The 19,674-nt window shown below is 43.9% G+C and overlaps 1 protein-coding gene across 1 annotated transcript in view; it reads left to right on the top strand.

Moving 5' to 3' along the window:
* Positions 1-19,674, top strand: part of LOC134284970 (coactosin-like protein) — a 64,733-nt gene that overhangs the window by 35,844 nt on the left and 9,215 nt on the right. The gene's annotated exons all lie outside the window — the stretch shown is intronic.

The following is a 19,674-nucleotide window of genomic DNA, read 5'->3' as shown; positions in this document are numbered from 1 at the left end:
CCCTCTAAGTTATCAATGATATGTTGTCTGTAATTGAGCATTGTAAAACTTTAGCAATAGCGTCCCAAAACTTATGTCAAAATCCCTTTTTTTATCGAATAATACGTTCAAGCATAATAGAGCTTGCTGACGTTTATTCACCTTTCTCTTTCAAACATGCAGGCGGAATAGGATTTGTTGTCATCAGGAAAGGTTTCCCGATGAAAACAAATCCTATCCCGCTTGCATGCTTGAAAGAGAGAGGTGAATAAACGTCAGCAAGCTCTATATTCTGAACCCAACAGTAAATACTTTTCCCGAACTCGAAAAACGAAAGAATGATGAAAAAACTCGAAATAAGTAAAATGGTAAACAACATTTAAGGTTGACCTTGACGTGATGGAATAGGCCTTTTCAGTTCACAGGTCCATGTATGTCACTGTTTACTACTGCCGAACAAAGGCGCAAACACTGAACTGTCATCTTCATAGGAGAACTGTCAAAGGCTCCCAAAATCAGTTGATTTTTAACGTCTTCAGATTAGGCCTATTCGACATTTTTCAAACTGGGGATTCGAAAATGTTCCAACCTGATGAACACGATAAAAAAATCACTCAAACCATGAGTTCAAAGCTAGGGGCGGGACACAAGATCATAAAATTTAAAAATATATATTTTCAACCACAATCAATACAAACATCGAAAAATGAGTAGATATGCATACTTGGACCTTCTTTTGTGGTTTAAACCTTGAATCTAGGTAGGACTTCAGGGCAGTGAATCAAAAATCAACCATCGCGCAACAATAACGACAATGTCGCAACCTGCATTTGTTGCGACATTCTACCCAATGCGACATACGTTTGTCCCAACTTGAACAGAATAGGACAAAGATCGTGCACCACGAGTTTAGAGATTTTTAAGGCTTGCATTGTAATTTTCGAGCGGTAACTTCGAATCGGTAAACACAGCAACGCTGCTTAAGATGTATCATCAAAAAGATTCGATTTTGGTTTGGTAATAATTGATTATTCACAAGTTGAAAAGTACGCAACAAATTCAGGCTCAGTTTTGTCTGCAACAAAATTTTTCGAGATCATGTCATTATCTGTTACCAGTTGGGATAAAGAGTAATCACCGCGTCTTCTTTGTTGCTTGTTTTGTGCCTCTTTTGTCTGACAATTTTCTTCACTGCTTCAGGGACATTCAGAAAAACCACGACTGAAACACAGTGTTTAACTTATTTATAAGGATTGGGTCTTTGAGAACATATTAAAATAAATATTGGGCTTTGATACTAAAGAACGTCACTCAGCTGCATCACACATCTGACTTGCACCGCCTGCTTTGTTCATTCAATAAAAAAAATGCTTGTGAATCATGCTCTTGCATCAAGCCTCTACTCCAAATGATACCTTTGTTCGTCTTTCGTTACCCGATTAGTTGATAAGTGAGAAGAGCGCTGCGTGCCGTTATTGCTATTTTTACGGCTCAATTTAGGAGGATCACACTCGGATTGTTCTCATTTAGACTGCTGGCATATTGATTAGACGAATTATGTGCGGCAGCGTAGAACCATAGACTAATTTAGAACGGCTATGAAATTAATTATTTCATTCGAATTGAAAGCCATTGAGTTTCAATGCATTGCCTCATAACAGTTCATAATCAGTTTCGAAAAAGTTTTCTTTTTTATATTGGACTGAGAAAATAATACTGTTAGTCGCACTCTGGCTATTTCGACATTTTGGAAACTCAGCTCGCAAACTGCAACTGTAAAATCAGTTGGAAACCAATGACCAATAAGTAGACCATTACCGCCACACATCATGTAATATTGTAATGGATTTACACACATTATCATCACACAATATCATCTTGAATGATTCTTCTAAGGATGAGCCATTTTACGAAGTGACAACAATGTTGATAATAATATTGATTTTCACGGGTTTGGACGATACCTCCTGTCAAAATTTCATTCATAAAAACCTATAAAAACGGCTCGTAAAATGGACAATTGTCCCAGCATTTTACGAGCGCTCATGGCTACCAGAATTGTCCTCACTTTGTGGTAGGGATCAGCTGATTTGACGTTTGACCTATGTGTCGTTTGACAGCTGATCGATAAGATCGTTCATCAATCTTATCGATCAACTGCCAAACGACACAGGCCAGATGTCAGATCGGGTGATCCCTACCAGAAAGTGAGGAAAATTTTGGCGACCATTAGAACTCGATTAACGCTGGATGGTCAGTCGCCAGAACACTTGTTTTGCACCATATGCAATGAACCAAATCAAACCAAAAGGAAACCATTTTCGCTCATAAAATGTTTGACAAGCAATTTAACAACCCGAAAACTTGTCTGTCACCCGTTTCCCTGCGCACGATACCAACAAAACCCGAAAAATTATCATTCCCCGCACGTGACTGGCAAAGCAACTGTCGTCGTTCGGTCGGCCGGGTGCCAGTTTCCGATTGCAGTTTCCTGTTTTGGTCAAATTTACGATCGGGTGGTAGGTACGGAATGGTTCGTGATCCGAATGCTGCAGCACACGCCTACCTTGGTCTCGATCGAGAGAGGCCCCCGCATCAGTCAGTAAATTTCCAAAACTGTCTTTCCCAAATCTTAACCCTAAAGTTATCATCGCATCGCAGCAACCACGTTGCATTTCGGTTGCCGGGTAACCGAACCGGTTTCTCCCAAAGGCCGCTTGGAGTTTACGATTTGTAGATCAGCACCGCAATATCCTTCGACTTTTACACCGCCACCGACACTCTCTAGTAGCAGTCTCGACTGGTTGCTGCTGCTGGAACAGCAATCAACAGTACACTCTCGCTTCTCAGTTTGACACCATCTTGGGGCACCCGCGCGTGGGACATTCATTTGCCCATAAAAGGGCACACCGGTCCACAATATTGTCGACTCTGTCGTCATCGCGGCTGACGACTGTTCCATAATATGCACGCGTCAATGACTGAGACCCATTGTCGCACCGAACCGCACCGCACCCGTCGAGTGCTGTTCTGGGCCCATACCGTGACGATTGGTGACGGTGACGGCGACGCGACAGTGAAGGATTGAGTGCAATACCACCGACCGCGGCCGGGTGAGATGATTACGGTTTCATAAAATTGATTGCCGCTTTTTTCATTGCGGACCTGACCTCCATCATGTGTTTGCATGGATGATATCAGTGAAGAGGGCCGTGCTGACGCCAATAGACCGGTCCCGTCAGTTGAAGGTGTAATCAGAAAATTTTGGAATTTTGAAATAGCATCACCTCAAGCTTCTCATGGTTTAAAATTAGAATCTACAGAAATAAAACTGAAAGTTGAAACTGACGAGAACACTCTATTCCATGGCTGTACGATTGGCTTCGATGACAAACGATAATCAGCACTGTAGCCTAGTTGCGAAAATGAAACATTTCTTCTGGCTGTTCTTCTGCTTGCTGAGTGCAGTGGGCGATAAGCGTCGTCGGTCGATGCGTCATCAACGAACGCGTGTTCGACGTGACACATTGTAGCAGGCGGTGCTTTTTTTCGCCGATTGAATTTGGAGCACGAAACGAACGAATCATCATGATCGATTTGGTGTAAAATACCGCACCACTTTTAGAGCATTCCAGTATTTCTTTGTTCCGATGCGATGGATTGACGGAAATAGACGCGGAGTGGAAAAACGATGTGTCCGTGGATGTGTCACATGCTATTTCTGGGGTTTATGTTGCTTTTTGTTAGCGCTAATAGGTCAAGGGAATTCAGCAAATGTGGATATACTTTGTCGTTTGAAAGAAAAGTAGATTCCTCTTGTTGAATCTACCTATTCCTCTTATCGAAAACTTCATCCTAATTTACTTTTGAAGAACAATACCTCTGGCATTTGAAATTTTGCTTTCCAAAAACATACCAGTTTCTTCTTGAGATTGGGAAGAAAATATAAAAAACTTTAAGAGGAGAATAAACTATTTGTAACTTATCCAATCCTTCTAGCCTTCTAGTACTGGAATCAGTACAGATGAACTTGTTTATTTGAAATGAACAGGTGTATGAACTTATCCATTGATGAACCGAATTTACTCGGACCGAAAATTTCGACACTAGAGTGGGACCATATCCAATCAGAATCGTGCAATACGCTTTAATTTAAAAAAAATGAAAGTTGTTTGGAAAAGGCTCCTAAAGTCCTATCTTGGTTCTTGTTTTAAACCACAAAATATGGTCCAATAGTACATATTTACTCATTTTTTACGTTTTTATTAGCCGTGGTTGAAAATATATAATTTCGAATTTTTAAATATTTTGTCTCGCCCCTAGCTTATAACACTTACAGTAGACGTTCGATAACTGCAACATGTTTACGTTTCACTTACCGAATGAAATTCGATAACTGCAACAACTGACAGACGTCACATAACTGACAGTTGCTGCAGAATGCAACCAATGTGCATACAAAAAACATCGCATTGCAACAAAAGTGCATACGAAAAACATCGCATCACTGTTGACATTTCATTTGGACGGACAGCGGTGCGATAACTGCAAAATTGTGGCACTTAGTGGACTTGCAGTTACAAAGCATTGCAGCGTTTGCACCGAGTGAACGTCTACTGTACTTTGAGTGATTGTTTTTCACCGTGTATGTCAGATAGGATATTCCTATCCATATAAATATCACAACAAACATACGACCTATTCCAATCGAACGCCAGATATATTCCATTTGAAGTCGACTTTGACGTGATGGAACTCGACATTTTTCGCACTGGGGAATTAAACATTTTTTGAATCCCCAGTGCGAAAAATGTCGAGTTTCATCACGTCAAGGTCGACCTCAAATGTCAAACTAGAACTCTGGAGCTCGATTTGAATAGGTCGTATGTGCTTTTGTCGATATAAAATGCGATCAGTTTATTTTGGTTATTGTAGCAATATGGCAGATATTTTTGAGACTTTTAATGATGGAACGGAAAGCTTATTTTGTGAAGATTCTGCTGTATGTATCAACTTTGTTCAATTTCAACGGTTTTCGCGACAATAAGCGAATCCAACTGATCGAATTTTTAATAGACAAAAGCACATACGACCTATTCAAATCGAGCTCCAGAACTATATACCCTATTACTTATTTCGATTTTTATCATTATTCCTTCGTTTTTCGAGTAAAGTACAATTCCGATTGGAATATCTTGCTTGATCGTATTATTCAATAAAAGCGAGATTTCGTCTTTAATTTTAGTACTTTATTCGACATAAAGGAGCTCCCCGCCAAAATTTACTTTTTCTCCAGTAAGCTTCCATTACGCTTTGCTATAAAACATCACGAATTCATCCCATCCTCTTCTCTCTCTCAAAAATTTTGACAATTACCGGTTGTTTGTTTCAATTTTTGTTTTGCAACCTAACGTCACGTATGAACGTTCGGTTCATTCTCGTTTGTCCCGTTCTCTTCCCTCCCACACGATTTTTTGCAGTTTGCGGTGGTTTGTTTTGATTCCCATTCTTTGCCGTTATTTTCTCTCACAGGGAGAAAAGTGAGGTTAACTTACATGGAAAGCTAACCTCAAATTTCCTCCTGCGAGAGAAAAGAACGGCAACGAATAGGAATCAAAGCAAACTACCGAAAACTGTCAAAACTTTTGTGGGAGGGAAAAGGACGGGACAAACGAGAATGAACCGCACGGCCATACGTGACGTCATCTTGCAAAACGTAATAGTTTTGCATAGAAATTTAACCTCAATTTTCTCTCCGAGAAAGAAGAGAACGCCAACGAATGGGAATCAAAACAAACTACTGCAAAGTGTCAAAATTCGTGTGAGAGGGAAGAGGATAGGAAGATCGAGAATGAATTTGACGCTCATTTTTCGTAAACGTCAGATGAGTGAGCTCACCGGTTCATAGATTCATAGTTAAAAACTGTCAAAAAGTCCATTATGTTGAATAAATTTAAAACAAGAACATAATTAGATCAAAATACTTGTTTTAGAAAATTTCAAACGAATTCCTTTTCAAAAATTATTAGAAGTTCGATTTTTCCAGCGACGTTCTTTTGCCACGATGATTCAGACGTACTGGCAGCTGTTGCCACTTGACATCATGCCCAGGCGGAAAATTCTTAGGTCGGCTTCTTCGGTACAGACTAACCCATATGCGGGGTAACCCGGAATGGTAAAGCGCTTTGGTGAGTCAGAGTCGCCTTTTCGCCTTCTGCTCTTTGCTTGGATAATGGGACGATTACTGTACTATAAAATTTATTGCACTACGAGACTTGCCACGAGAACGCTCGCTCATTCGCTCGCTCGCCTCACCAGACCCATTTTGGGAAAAGGCGATGACGTGTCACCTCTGCCAGACTCGGAATGGAATGTTCATTCAGAATTTTGCTCCATGGCATTTGGTTGGAAGGAACAAGGCAAGACCGCATTCACGTTTGAATTTCTTCTATGACTGACAGGAAAATTTACCAATTTGTGAATACAATTTAAGAACGTTCAAAACGATCCGACATAGGTCAGAGTAAATGGAGTGGTTCACCTAAACTGAATGATGATGAGTCTTATCCACAGACAAACAGACGTAACACCTTGAACGATTTTCATTGAAATCTATCGCCCAGTTCACACTAGCATCACCTACTGGAAAAGTTTCACGAATCACTGTGTTGTGCAATATCGTCAACAGAAGGCGCTAGTGTGAAACGTCAAACGCGTAGAAAAACGATGGTTGTGAAAGCCACAACTATGAAAATTTAAAATGATCGTTAAAAGCGTGGTCGATGGCAATTTCGCAAGTGTTACGTCTGTTTGTCTGTGTCTTATCGTTCATGAAAAGTACACACCAAACGCTTTCAGCAATATTTTGCTGAATTTTGCCGAGCTGAATTGTCCAGCAAAATTTTTTGGCTGAATTTTCAGCATAGTTTGCTGAATTTCAGTAACACGTTACCGGTGATCAGCAGAGTTTACTGAGCAAATCAGCAAATTTTGCTGAATTTCAGCAAATTTTTTGCTGAAACTTTCAGCTCGGCAAAATTTAGCAAAATTTTGCTGAAACCCTCCGATAAGTATTGTTTGCTTACTCAATGAAGTTCAATTTGTGATATGGAGCCACCGCAACAACGTGACGTTTGGTTTATACTATTTGACAGTTAAAGTTGAACGATAACATGTGTTGATTCTATCCAAATCAAACTCAAATCGGTTGTTTTCCACCACAGGGCGAAGTTGGGATTTACAAAAAACATCCAAAAAAGTTTATCCAACATTTTACAAGCGTTTAATGGTCGCTACAATCTTACTCACTTTCTGCACAGAGAACAGACATTCAGGCTAGAACAAATTTCATTCAAAAAGTTGTGTAAGGATTTGAATCTTCACTTGAGTGAGGTTACACCAAACACCATATTGGCACATTCAGTGGTGAATTGAAACATTCCAAGTGGTGAATTAAATTGGTATGGGAAATTAATTGATTGCCGCGCCGCGCTATTGCCACTTGTGTTGCCGATGAAATATTCCTTACACAAAATTCAGATTGAACTTGGATGTCTGTTCTCTGTGCTTTCTGTTAGAGAACAGCCGATCTGACATCTGGGCTGTATCGCGTGACAGTTAATCGATAAGATTGATGATCGATCTTATCGATCAGCAGCCAAATGACATAAGCCAAACGTCAAATCGGCTGATCCCTATCAGAAAGTGAGAAAATTTCTGGGGGCCATAGCGTAAAATGTTGTATTCAATTCATTCAATTCAAACGTTATTGTAGAAAGCAAAACAAGAGAAAATTATGTCACGCAAAAATCGACCTTTTCCAACCCCCCCCCCCCCCTATGTCACACTTTTTGTATGGGACCTCAATATATTTTGTAAGGGTAGTCACGCTCTGCAGAACCCCCCTCCCCCTAAAAGCGTGACGTAATTTGTGTACGGCCCCTAACATGTGTTGATTCTATCCAAATCAAACTCAAATCGGTTGTTTTCCACCACAGGGCGAAGTTGGGATTTACAAAAAACATCCAAAAAGTTTATCCAACATTTTACGAGTGATTAATGGCCGCTACAATCTTACTCACTTTCTGCACAGAGAACAGACATTCAGGCTAGAACAAATTTCATTCAAAAAGTTGTGTAAGGATTTGAATCTTGACTTGAGTGAGGTTACACCAAACACCATATTGCCACATTCAGTGGTGAATTGAAACATTTCAAGTGGTGAATTAATTTGGTATGGGAAATTTATTGATTGCAGCGCCGCGCTATTGCCACTTGTGTTGCCGATGAAATATTCCTTACACAAAATTCAGATTGGACTTGGATGTCTGTTCTCTGTGCTTTCTGTTATACTTATGACACACATGTGATACAAGAATCACTGTTTAATTGCGCTTGAAATGAGTGCCATACTGAAAATTCTCTCAGTTCAAGTCAGTCTTGTTAGAATTTTCTTGACACTGCGTACCGTTGTACAGGAATCACACTCGTATCACATGTCTGTCCGGGGTATTAGAGAACAGCCGATCTGACATCTGGCCTGTATCGCGTGACAGTTAATCGATAAGATTGATGATCGATCTTATCGATCAGCAGCCAAATGACATAAGCCAAACGTCAAATCGGCTGATCCCTATCAGAAAGTGAGAAAATTTCTGGGGCCATAGCGTAAAATGTTGTATTCAATTCAAACGTTATTGTAGAAAGCAAAACAAGAGATTTGACGTGGTAACGATCAAACGACCGTTTAAATGTCAATTTCAATTGCTTCACGACGAACAAACACGAATCAATTGACGATCTATAGGGCTGTCAAATCAAAAGACTTTCTTTCACTCAAAGGGAAACCCCAAATTCACCTCGCAAAAAACAAAACGGGCATACCCTCGAACCTGCTTCGACCGAAGGCAAAGGCCGGAGGCACGAGGAATGTGGCAGGCAGAGCCCATAACCAAACTTTCGGCGCATCATCACCACAGAGAGAAGAAAGTAAACTTTCGTCTCGCTCGAGGCCAAGACCAGCTCTAATCAAGCGAAAAATAAACCGTCTTGAAGCTGCACGTGATCTGCGTGCTCAACTGGAATTCTTCACCGATGCGGCACGGTCTCGGACAAACAAAAAACAAAAACAACGAACGAAAAAAAAACCGGAGCTGTTCGAAGATCCGGAGAAAATCCAACGCAAACTGCATCGCACATTTGCGCGACTTCGATCTTCGTGGACCGGTCCAATCATCATCGCCGTGCGGCCCCGGTCCCGCGATCCGTACAAAAGCGAAAGAAAGTTTAAACAAAACCCGGTGCGTGTAAAATAGACATCACAGCAAGCGCGCACAAGATTGATGAATTTAGTCGTAGCATCAGAGAGCCTACTTTGTTAAAAGGTGCGCAACGCAGACTCATCATCATCATCAGCACCATCGGCACCATGGTTGATGGTCATGGCCTCCATGATGCCGCGCACCGTGCCATTGTCGTGATCAGCAGCAAAAACAACGGCGATCACGATCCGTTCGTTTTCTTCGTACTTACGATGCGACGACGGCAGCAAAAGGTTGTCCAACCGGGTGGAAATGGTCAATAATGTGCGAGGTGCTGAACGAATTCAAACTCTCGTTTAATTGGCGGTGATATTTATGTGACAATTATACAGCAAACAGCGCAAGCGATCGGAAAGAAAGGGGTTTCTCGGACCTTCGGACAACAACGTTTCTAGCAGTGTTGTCGAATTGTTTGACGAATCTTACGATTCTATCTTGATTCATTTGGCAACCCTGCACAGGGGTGCCAAAAGCCAAGCAAGTTCATCAATCGACGCATAAAATGTTGTCATTGGCCTACTGCGACATGCGTTCGAACTGGATGTTGAATCGTTGATCGTGACAGTTTGAAATCCCTGCCGCCATCGCATCGATTCGAAGACTTTCTCCCATCACAACTGAACTGATGGATGATGGTGATGGACGACTGACTGTCAGAGCAGCCAGAGAAACGGGATTTTTCGCAGAAACGGTTTCTCGAACAACACTCTTTTCGGTTGTCGTTGACGACGAAGTCGTCGTCGCCGTCTTTATGGTGCGTTTCCGAACGGAGATGTTGTCGAAAAATAACAGTGTTATCTGATGAGTGCTGTGCACTGTTTCGTTGTTTCGTCGGCGGATGCATGTCTACACATCGAGATCCATTCGATCGAGATTGGGGTGTCGAAATGGGAGAAAAATGTACAGTGACCCCACAATTTATGAATCGGCAAAAATGACCACAGTTTATGGATCACTCCATTTGATCAACATGGTGATTCATAAATAGTGTACACAAATTAAGGTGATTCATCGGTGTGGGGTCACTGTAATTTGTTTGAGAGATTTGTGGCTGTGTGTTGTGCTTATGCAATTTTTCCCGAGGGGATTGGTTGCCACACACATAGCGATTTTGTTCGCGCGAAAATAAAACAGTGTGAATACCCTCTTGAGGATCACGATTGAGTAACGCAACCGCAACTCAACGCGGGTTTTGAGATGGCATTGAAAGTTGCAACGTGCAGCAGCCAGGAAATTGACGTTCCATAAAAGCCAGTCTCGTCCACTCTTGAAAATCACCGCACCGGCTGGCTGTTGCATTGCGCACAGCTCTGTTTGCCGATGATAAGACCCAGCTCTGAGATAACTGCACTTTGATAACAATGCTTGTGACTGGTGATAGTGATATTTGCAGAAGCGTTACGACGAGGATTGAAAGTTTTCTGTATGAGCACAAATAACCTTCGGTGTATTCGTTACGTAACGCAGGCAGCAGGGTGTGTAGAAACCGCCCCAACAAACATTTTTGCTGTACAAGAGTGGAACAAACCACTCTTAAGCAAACTTTAGCTTAAGAAACTGTTGTTCAGCTGGTTCTGTTTCTTGTAATATCAGGGACGGACTGATGGAATTCGTGTCATATACGGCCTTCTGTGCAAAAATACTTGTAGGATCTAGCTCGAATCCAAAGTTAGATTCAACAAATCACGGTCAGATTATTTACAGAAAATACCTATTTCTTCAGGGCCCATATAGCCGAGGCGGTAAACGCACGGGTATTCAGCATGACCATGCTGAGGGTGACGGGTTCGATTCCCGGTCGATCCAGGATCTTTTCGTAAAGGAAATTTCCTTGACTTCCTTGGGCATAGAGTATCTTCGTGCCTGCCACATGATATACGCATGCAAAATGGTCATTGGCAGAGGAAGCTCTCAGTTAATAACTGTGGAAGTGCTCATAGAAGACTAAGCTGAGAAGCAGGCTTTGTCCCAATGAGGACGTTACGCCAAGAAGAGAGAGAAGAGATAGAGACCTATTTCTTCAATTACTTGCGCTCTGAAACAGCGTCTTTATGTCACCACGTCTCAGTCAATAGGCCTTTTCAGCTGACAGGTCCGTGTATGCCACTGTTTACAACTGCCTAACAAAGACGCAAACGCTAAACTGTCATTTTCATATGAGAACTGTCAAATGCCCGAAAAATCAGCTGATTTAAGACGTCAAATGAAAAGGCCCATTCTCTTTTGCTAGATGGTTCCCGACTACTTCGACCGTTTCTTCTCGTTGTCTCGGAACACCGAAGCAAATCATCTACTCATTATGATATAATAACATTATCAATTTCCTTACAATACTCGACTGTGAAGATCCGACAAATCCAGCATTTTACGAGCACTAATGGCCGCCACAGTCATGTTGCTTTCTGGTAGGGATAACACTATCTGACGTTGGGCTTATGTCGTTTGACAGCTGGTCGATAAGATCGGTCATAAAACGCATCGATAAGCTGTCAAACGAAACGACACAAGCCAAACGTCATATCGTTTTATCCCTACCAGAAAGCGAGAATGACTGAAGCAGCCATTACCGCTCGCATATTCCTGGTTAGTCTGTATAGACCATTCGCTTTCAAGCGATTCTGCTCAGTCAGTCCGGGATTTCCACAAGATTCGCCTCCATAATCACAGTTAGCGAACGCTGCATCGCATCTAAAAGTGTCCGTGAGTTAAAACTTCAAGATCTTGATGGTCTTTGCTAATCGAATTCAGGCAGGTCTCGATCTGTGGGACAACAGTCAGCAGTTCGTCCAGCAGATGGAATACGGTATTTCCTATTACGTTTCACATTAGGGTTTTCAGGGTCTTCACGGCCGCTTCCCATAATCCACCGAACTTCGATAATTTGGCAGGAATGAACTTAAACGCGATCGAATTGCTGGCTGCTTCCATCCACTATACTATACTGTATTCTGGGGGATTGTTTCGCTCTGAATAGACGATGCGATTCGCTCCTATGAAATTCGTGGCGTTGTCTCAAAGGATCACTTCTGGTTTCCCACGCCGCGACACGAATCGTCTCAGAACCGCCACGAATGCTTCCGTAGTGAGATCTGCTACCATCTCCATGTGAGCCGCCTTCACAAAATACTAGGCAGACGAACACACACAAGTAGCATTCAACTGGAACAGCCTTACGAGACGCTTGACGAATATTTAACGGACCATAGTAGTGAACTCAGACGCGAAGAAACACAGGAACTTGTTCTATCGGCAGGTCGCCCAGGTCAACAGTTCGTGGGCTCGTCGATGAGCTCTGAAGCAGGTTAAGCCAGAAGCAGCGTGAACCTCTATTTCATAAAGTATAGCAACAACTGCGCTCTTCCGTGGAGAAGTCTGTGATGGTAGTCAACCATGACCATTGACGTCGTCAATCTCGCAGACAAGGCATTTTCGTGTGCAATTCGAACTAGGTTTCACCTCTTCTTTCGCTGCTAGATCTCAGAATCCCACAGGGGCACACTCCGATTGCGCTAGCTTCACTAATGCCTTCAGAGTTTCTTCACGTGCCTTCGTGTTCAGTGCTCCACAAAGTATCCAGGCAGTTGACGAATAACGAGTGAAGATATCACTGAGTGATAGCATCTGCAGCACTGCTGTCACTAGGGCTTGCTACTCATCTTCGGCCAAGCACTCGGGTCTTCTTGGGGCTACGTCTGCCACACTCGACTGCCGGGATTCTCGACGCCAGCAGGCACGTGGTTCCAAATGCCTTCTCGAGTGATGTGCCGTAACCTCAGACACTGTGGTGCCACGCTTGCCACCTAGATGGATAAGACGAAAGCCAACACTTCACGGTGGCGGAATCAGTCCAGAAGAACGTCTTCGCTTCAGAATCTGGATACTCTCTGCTACTGTCTCGTACAAATGCGTCAATAACTGTGCTGAAGAAAATTCTAGTCTGGGTATCGAATACCTTTTCTTCTTCTTGCTCAAGTCTTCCAAAGAAGCTACTTTGGAGCTACCAGCGAAACTGCAACCTTTCCGTCTTGTGCAACAAAACATAGATATATTGCTGCTCCGTACGCCTTTTCTGAGGCATCACAGAATACGTGTAGTTCGCCACATGATGTCACATTGTCGCTGAATGGATACAGAGACCGCATCGATTCGATTGAATGTTGTTCTGAACTGGAGCCACTGCGATTGCAGTTCTGCGCTGAACAATTCGAAACATCTTCGCCTGCACGATCACTAGCCCCACTAAACCATACGCAGCTCTCGCTCACCATGCAGATGTCGTAGAATACTCTTCAAAATCGCCGGCTGTTTGGAATGCCACTTTCGGAAGTTGAAACCAGAAGAACCAAGCAGCGACAGGACATCCTTGCACAACTGTATTCCTTCATTCACAGACCTCGCTCCAGTTAGCATGTCATCAGCGTAGCCTGCGACTGGTTTCGTCTGCTCTTCCTCTTCAGAGCACCTCTTCAAGTTCCATGCTACCAGATAGGATGCAGCAGCGGTACCATAGGTTACGGTCGACAGCTGATACGTTCGAAGTGGTACATACATCAACGTACTCTTGCCAAAGGATTCTCTGCAGCAGTTGATCCTATTCTACTACGTTGATCATACGGTGGTGCATCTTATCCAAATCAGTGTCGATCGCGTACTGTTGAAGTCGGAAGCGAATCAAAATAAAGAGTGCGTAGCGCTCTGAACCACCGGTCCCATCGTCAGAGAATCGTTTAGGGCAACTCCGGTGTATGTAGCACACGACGACGCATCGAACACTACTCTGAGTTACGTTGTAATGCTGTCAGTCAGTATTCAGGGCTGTGCGCGATGATGTGACAAATAATAGCTGTACTCGTGGATAACTGCTGTATACAGAGGCTTCCTCTCCAGGATCGCGTTCAAACGACGCTCCAGTCTCGTGAATCGCTTGATTGCAATCGCCTTAGATTTGCCTAGCTGCTTCTACATATACTCCTTCTTCAGCGACGCTACCCGAAACTTGCCAACAGGATCTCTTGTTGTTGTTGACTCACACGTAGACTCCTCGATGGAAAGACAACTTTTCATTCTGTAGGAATCCAGTTCGTGGATCTCTCCGGAGCTCCTCGGTAGAGACTGAAGCGATGTTGACTGCACTGAAGGTTGTGACAGGAGTCTCTGGAACCTCTCCGACTACTATTCAACCAAGTTTTTTGTTACACAATTTCGGAATAGATTCCGAGAGCCTTTTATGCTCTCTCCCATCAGTTATGTACTCGTAGAAGACGGAAACGTGAAGGATTGCATCTACGGCACTGGTCTCATGGAAGCCAGGATCCACGAAACAGATGTCGGATGACAGTTTCCAAGTACTGATATCAAAGCTCTGCAGCTGCGGCAAGTTCAACGTTAGTCGATGCAGCACGGCATGATGAGCAACGTGACAGAATTCTCGCCAACACAGACTGTTGTAGGACACCGTTGTAGCACCTCCAACACCATGCACCGGACGTGGGTTTTCGTAGAATATCTAGAAGTTCAACCGTTGGGCAGGTTCTTCGTGATCATCTGCGAACCGTTATTCAGCAATGCACGGTCAATTCCTATGTTGCCGAAGCGATCTACGAGCTCCACGAGCGCGGTTGACAGAAGTATTGTTGTTCACTGACTTCGAGTGTTGGGCGAAGTAGCAGTGTGGGGTTTTCGGAATCGGATTCTGAAGGATAGAAGTGGTTGGCGAATACGGATGCAACCGCTGATGATGACATTGACCACACTTGGAACACGCACGTGTGGAACAATCTACTACCAAATTTCCGGACGACAGGCAATTCGAACAGAGCTCAAGTCTGCGAATCGCCCGTTTACTGTACACCATTCGCATCTTGCCGAAACGACAACACTGTTCAACGCTATGCTGTTCACCGTTGCAGATCTGACAACTACTGGTGATAGCTGATGGCACTAGAGTGTGAATAGCTGAGCTCTTGACCGGAGGTTTTTTCTCGAATCCACTCCGCGTAGAAGTAGACTTCAGAATTGCGCAATGCTTACGCCAGGAAGTCTGGCATGGCGTCATATCAAGAGATGTCCTTGGATTTATGCTGAATCTCCCATTGGCGGAGCGTAGCGGTATCCAGCTTCTGCGATAGCATGAACACTAGGGTGGCCCACACTTATATGAAAAACAAAAATTTCGAAAAATGTCAAGTCTTACCTCCTAAATCAGTTATTTCGGACTCCCAGAAGCTACGTTCAAAATTTGAGCAAAATCGGTTGAGCCTAAGGGGGCGCTCAAATCGCTTGAAGTTTGTATGGGAAAACTTGGCCAAATGTATGCAGAAATTTTAAGTTTTCGAATTTTGCCGCTAGGTGACGCTGTAAGCGTTCAATAATCAAACCCTTTGGCATTATTGTAGGTGACTATATGCCAAACAACTTTGTCGAAGACCGCGAAGTGATCCAACGGCTGTGAAAAAAGTTATACCCTAGGCAAGGTGAGGCAAAGTTTTGAGATTTCATTATTGTTATTATTCCTTTACATGCATTGGAAAAATAACAATAAAGTTTATCCTCACTTTACCTAGGGTATAACTTTTTTCACAGACGTTGGATCACTTTTGCGGTCTTCGACAAAGTTGTTTGGCATATAGTCACCTACAATAATACCAAAGGGTTTGATTATTGAACGCTAACAGCGCCACCTAGCGGCAAAATTCGAAAACTTAAAATTTCTGCATACATTTGGCCAAGTTTTCCCATACAAACTTCAAGCGATTTGAGCGCCCCCTTAGGCTCAACCGATTTTGCTCAAATTTTGAACGTAGCTTCTGGGAGTCCGAAACAACTGATTGAGGAGGTAAGACTTGGCATTTTCCGAAATTTTTGTTTTTCATATAAGTGTGGGCCACCTTAATGAACACCAGAAAAGTTCTTCGGCTATTGAGTGTTTTCTCCAAGCTTCTCCAGAATGCTATCACGAGCGGTAATGGACGCTGCAATCCTTCTCGATTTCTGGTAGGGATATGGCGATCTGACGTTTGACTTGTGTCGTATGACAACTAATCGATAAGATTCATGATCGATCTTATCGACTAGCTGTCAAACGACAAACGCTAAACATCAAAACATCTTATCATTGCCAGAAAGCGAGCAAGATTGGAATGGCCATTGGCGCTTTTAAATTGCTGGATAAATTTAACTTGAACGTCGACAGGAGAATGTTCAGGGTTTCGAAAGACTTCAGCTTCATTACTGAACTGAACTGAAAACAGCACCTTCGGGTGCTTATGAGCTACCATCTAGGGATTCTCATATTTCGCTCCAAGAATTCCCCAATCAATTGGGTACGATGCAGTGCTCATTTGAACTTGGGTGAGTTAAGAAACCCAATCACAGAGAAAGAGCTGATAGTACAATAATAGAGCACTAAAATGAGTAAAACACCATACTAGGAGGGATAGAAAAACTCAGTTTTTAATAATGATCAGATGATCGCACATCCATCTGATCGATCAAATGTCAAACGACACAAAGACAAACGTCACATCGATTTAGCCTTACCACAAAACGAACATGACCGAGGTAGTTATCCAGCATCTTACGAGGGCCAATGGCCTCCAAAATTATCCTCATCCTACCATAAAGTGAGGACAATTTTGGAGGCCATTGGCGCTCGTAAGATGCTGGATAACTACCTCGGTCATGTTCGTTTTATGGTAAGGCTAAAACGATGTGACGTTTGTCTTTGTGTCGTTTGACATTTGATCGATCAGATGGATGTGCAATCACCTGATCTTTATCAAAAACTGAGTTTTTCTATCCCTCCTAATATACTCTTTTACTCATCTTAGTGCTCTATTATCAGCCGATCTGACATCTGGCTTGTGTCGTTTAGTTGGTCGATAAGATAGATGATCGAACTTATCGATCAGATGCCTAGCGACACAAGCCAAACTTTAAATCGGCCGATCCCTACCAGAAAATGAGGATAATTCTGTAGGCCATTAGCGCTCGTAAAGTGCTGGATAAGCGCTGATTAGAAGCTGGATAAAGGTTCTAGGTTCAGAAACCATCATCAGATTGTCAATGAATGAAGACCGGTAAAGATTCGCCGAACTAGCTAGTTGCGAACCGTGCTCACGTGACAGATTCCACTAAGAGAAAAGTCACGTTCGCTTTTCGGCGCTGTGATGAAAGCCCTGAACGCGATGCATGCATCCAACTCCATTTAAAAGAAGACGATGAATCATCGCTGTAGTACTAGAATAGCAACACATCCCACGCGTCTAATCCCATTTCAACTACCAACTGTCAAACCGAGGGGCACGCGAAAGTCAAGCCCTGACATTCTCCGCTTTCTGAACTTGAAAACAAACTTCACTTTTCCTAATATACACACATCATGCAACACACACCCCCCATTAATCATGTGTGCCGCGCCGCTAATCGCCACAACCAACGCCAGCCTAGCCTAGTAGCAGCTTAAGCTTAGCGCTTAGCAAATACGCGCTATTCACACAACGAACCTTCCCACACGCCATTCCGATCTTAAACATTCGCATTTCGCCCGCTCCCACTCTCATTAGCGCGAGGAACCGCGTGCAAACGATCGCCAATAATGGAAACCGCAAAGGCAAATCGAAAGGGAAAGTGAGAATCGCGCAAATTGCACCGCACACTTGGATGGAGGGATGCGTCATGCAACCGGCTGCCTTCCGTCCCAGCAGTCCCTTCCCTAATGAATTGAACAAAGAATTCGATGCGCGGATTGCAGCGCGGCGCACGCATCCCATCCCGACATCCGGCGGCCGTCCGTCACATAAACAAAAACAATCATCAAACAAACGTCAAGGCGGTGCAGCGACGCGACGCGTCGCTGCGTTGATTATGGCGGTCGGTGTGAATGACGCCATAAATTCTGCGCGTCTTGGGTCGCACGAGAGAATTCTGCGACGTCCTACAGCCCAGCAAAACGAAAATGCAAATTTGTTTTGCCTCGTTCAATATTGAATCCATCGAAGGAGGCTTCTTCGCCGATTCGCTCGTCGCCATATGTTTGCACTTCTCAGCATCTTCCCATATGGACTAGTGTGAAGTACTAAACGCACCCCCCGTTCCGATGAGTGCGTGCGTGCGAGCCATTGACGAAAGTGAGAGTTCTCCCCATATGGCCAGCCTACTGCCGCCTGCCGCTGCCACTTCATACGGCTACGGCACTAATTATGACTCAAAGCACCGTCGTGGTCGATGATCGACTGCGGCCGTATCGTCTCCGGCGCCGCCGCGCCATTCGTCGGCGCAGTTCAGGGTCACGCGGAAACACTCGCATTACAACAGCCGGGAAAAGAATCTCAAGATCACCGCCACAGCGACGCGGTGACGTACTTGCATTTCCGCTATTACAGGGAATTTGTGCACCAGGCGGATCGCCGAATAAGAAGAAATTGCAACGATCGCTTACCTGCTCTTAATTTCGCTGTGACGGAGTCTGCAAAGAGAGAAAGAAACGATATGGACCGTAAATGAACGTCATTTGATTCCGAACACAGAAAAAAAAACAGGTGAATGGTCGCCAATTATCGCCATTATGCCGACACGAATGTCGTCGCAATCAAGCATGCCATGGAAATGGATTATCGCGCACGGCGCGCGGTCGATTGAGCAATCTAGTACCTCACCGTCGCCGTCAGAGCTGTCAAAATCTAATTCTTCTTCTTCTTCTTATTTCTGGCGAGCCGACACCGTTCGGCATCAGCTCTAGTTTAACGTCCGCCTATTTCTGGTACTAAGCCTAAACACGGACGGTCAGGGAGACATCCACACACACCTGACACCCTACATATCGAACCCATCAACACATGGGCCGGGACCTACGGCTTTACTTCCTATCCGAGGGAAGGCGTGATCAGATATTTTTGTCTCAGAAATACCGACGGCGTCGACTAGGATTGAACCTAGACCGACTGGGGTGAGAGGCAACCACGCTTACCACTACACCACCGACGCCGCTCAAAATCTAATTGATTCGATTTGGGGAGTTTTTTGACCCACAGATGGAACGGATTGCTGCGATCGTGCTACCGTTCGATGTTGTTTCTCGGGCCTCGGGAGGACAGATGGTGGTGTTCCTCCGCGGATAGATCACCACGCCACCCGAGCCTTCGCGGATTCTTCATCTCGCTGCTGTTCGGTTGTTTTTTTTTTCCTTCGTAACCTCCTACCACATACCTGCCGCCGCGTCCGCCGAAGATGCCGTGTGCACTTCTGTTGCCCGCAAACACGCATATCATGCAAAACAATCCACGTTTTTCTCTCTTGTATCAGTTTTTTCGGATCAACCAACAACACGCCGCTTGATCGTTGTTGTTGTTGCTGCTGCTGAACGACTGTTGTTGCT

Source organism: Aedes albopictus, chromosome 1, assembly GCF_035046485.1.
Source record: "Aedes albopictus strain Foshan chromosome 1, AalbF5, whole genome shotgun sequence".
NCBI lineage: Eukaryota > Metazoa > Arthropoda > Insecta > Diptera > Culicidae > Aedes > Aedes albopictus.
This window is presented reverse-complemented; position numbering and strand designations above follow the sequence as displayed.